This window comes from Ailuropoda melanoleuca, chromosome 7 (assembly GCF_002007445.2).
Source record: "Ailuropoda melanoleuca isolate Jingjing chromosome 7, ASM200744v2, whole genome shotgun sequence".
NCBI classification, from domain to species: domain Eukaryota; kingdom Metazoa; phylum Chordata; class Mammalia; order Carnivora; family Ursidae; genus Ailuropoda; species Ailuropoda melanoleuca.
This window is the reverse complement of record NC_048224.1, coordinates 22,546,004-22,549,331: the sequence shown is the minus strand read 5'-3', so window position 1 is coordinate 22,549,331 and position 3,328 is coordinate 22,546,004.

Here is a 3,328-nt window from a genome sequence, read left to right as displayed (position 1 = left end):
ATCCAGGAATATTCTTCCAATAGCAATGACAGAATCCTAAGAATGCCTGTCAAAATGTGTAAAACCTAGGCTAGGTTGTTAAAAAAAAAAATCCTAGGCTCTGAACTGGAACACTTTATATCTGCCAATCAGTTGGCCAAAGCAATTACACATGGCTGCACCCAAAGTCAAGGGGAGGAACGCCAAGTCACATAACCAAAAGTGTGGATGCAGGAAAAACTGAAGACGTGTGGTTGACGATGGAAACTTCCACGCTACATAGTACAGGCTACATTCCAAAAAATGATATATAATTCTTTAGAGATAATCAAGAATTTAAAATAACGATAGTGAGAGATTTTGCAATGGAGGTAAGAGAAGAATATGAGTCGAAAATTAAAATGAAGGTGATAGTCATATATAATATGCAGATATGATTCTCTGCAGCTGTTGAGAGGGGACATGTGTTTGGATTTTGTGCTTCATAGTGTGAAAAATAATGAAGTGTGCTCAGTCACAAACTTTAAAAATTGACTATATCAGGGGGAATAAGACTATACCATACAATGTGTTAAGTATAAACCATTTGCTCTTAAGAGAGTATAACCTTTATTTAGAAAAGGTTTTAAAAGAAATGTGAAAAACAATAATGCATTTCTGTATGTGTTTAATGGGAAAATAGCTTGAGGACTTCTTGGCTTCTATTTCTTCTTGGTTTATATTCATTCCTATTATCCTTTAAGATAGATTTAATGAAGATGAACTCAAGTAAAAAGCGAAAGAACTTAAAGATCATCCATTTATCTTGGTATACAGAGTAGGAAATGTCAGAAATGTCTGACTGTATTGTCCTATAGACAAACTTAGGTTGAAATTCACCACGTTTGAGCAAATTCTGCTTATAATTAATATTTCCTTTTCCATACATAATTAGATAATGCTTTCAAAGTGCGATTTCTGCTCCACTGCAGCCTGTTTGGAGGACATCTGACATTTTAAGCTGACAGTTCACCTGTGAGTGTTAGTCATCAAGAATAAATGAAGCTTGGTTACTTAAAGTTAAATGTAGATACTGCCTAGGTAATAGTAATATGGTATCCTATTCATTAGTTGAATTACTGTTACTTATACTTGACTTTCTATTTTTTCTTATTTCAAAGTGGGTTAACATTAGTAATAAAAACAGACTTGTTTAGAAATCAAATTCAGTCTACACAGAAGGAATGTTAGCTTTATCCATTTGTCTCTTGAGATGCATAACCCTCTATAAAGTCCCTAAAGTGTATTTTATTTTTTTAATTTTTAATTAATTTACATATTTATTTATTTTAAAGATTTTTATTTATTTGACAGAGAGAGAGAGAGAGAGAGACAGCCAGCGAGAGAGGGAACACAAGCAGGGGAGTGGGAGAGGAAGAAGCAGGCTCCCAGCAGAGGAGCCTGATGTGAAGCTCGATCCCAGAATGCAGGGATCACACCCTGAGCCGAAGGCAGACACTTAATGACTGCGCCACCCAGGTGCCCCCTAAAATGTATTTTATTTTTTTATTTTATTTTTTTAAGATTTTATTTTTATTTATTCGACAGAGATAGAGACAGCCAGCGAGAGAGGGAACACAAGCAGGGGGAGCGGGAGAGGAAGAAGCAGGCTCATAGCGGAGGAGCCTGATGTGGGGCTCGATCCCATAACGCCGGGATCACGCCCTGAGCCGAAGGCAGATGCTCAACTGCTGTGCCACCCAGGTGCCTCCCCCCAAAATGTATTTTAAAATGAGATAAAGACATGTTATGTGACCATAATCATTACTACATTGCTTATCATTTAGAGATTTAGGGAGCCAGTAATAGGCCAAAAATAATCTGATTGTATCTGTTCCATTTGAGTGAGGAATATGTTCTCAAACACAGTTCTTTTATTTCTCAGTATGGCTCTGGAATTTAAAATAGTAAAATTGAAAAAAAACCTATTTGTATGAACAAGACCAGTCAAAATACGATAACACCATACCATAGACTATCTTACAGCAACTAAAAATGAGAGAAGGTGAGCTTACTTATGTGGCGCGATTCTCAAAGTATCACACAATATCATTGATGTGTAAATATATACATGTTACTAAATACTAATCTATATAAATTGTGTGTGTGTAAATTGATTCATATGCATACAGTAATGTAGGGAAATATTTTGAAAAAGGTCTGGGAGCATATGCATCTCATTCGTATCTCATTAGATCTCGTAGTATCTAATTCTGTGGAAGGAAGTTAAAATTTGAGAGTGGTGGTCAAGGAGGATTTTAGCCTTATCTGCATAATCTGTACTAGCATAAATAACAATATTTATTGTGAACATAGGAACATCGAATTGAAATTCATCTTTTCAAATGAGGAAGCAGTCCCAGGAAGGACTGGATAAGAAGTGAATAAACTTTATTAAGATCGTGTGTAAGTGTTAGGATCGAGGTCTCCACTTGCAAACATGTAACCTTTGAGAAATTGTTAAATCTCTCCATTCTTCCATTTAGTCATCGTTAAAAATAGGTGTTAACTGTACTTATTTTCTAAGGATGTGTGTCTGGTATCTTCTGTGCCATGTCTCACCTTTCAGCTCATCTTTTTGCCTCTAGCCATTGACTCAACAAGGTGTAGCTTGATAGGAATCTTGATTCAGCTTCTGCAGGTATGTTGTGAGTTATGTAACCATGTGGGAGGCCTATGGAAGCCAGGTTAGCTGGTGTGGCACATATGCATACCAGAAACTTCAGGGTGACAAATTGGAGGCCTTTAGGGATTTCCAGACAGCTTAGGTCATAGTAGCTACCCTTGGATTGGCTTTCCCTCTTTTTCTGTTTGACTTTTCTAGTATCCCTTGGAATTCTCTTAAATTGAAGTACAGTTGACATACAGTGTTATATTAATTTCAAGCATACAACATAGAGGTTTGACAATTCTATACATTAAACTCTGCTCACCATGATAAGAGTAGGTCCCACCTACCACCATACAACATTGTTACAGTGTTATTGACTATATTCCCCATCCTGTACTTTTCATCCCCATGACTTATTTTATAACTGGAAGTTTCTACCTCTTAATTCCCTTAACCTATTTTATGTATCCCTTCCTTGCAATTCTTGTTTCCTACAACCACTTCCAAAGACACCTACACTCAAACTGTATGTTTCAAGCATTGTTTTCAGGGGGAAACATGGGCTGAAGCAGGATGTGAAGACAATTTGCCCTGGGAAGAGCACAGAACTTTCCTAGCAAAAGTTAGTGTACTGAGTGGTAGATGTTATCATTCTTATCTTGTCATAGTTATTGAACACAAGGTTGAAGCGACTCTTAC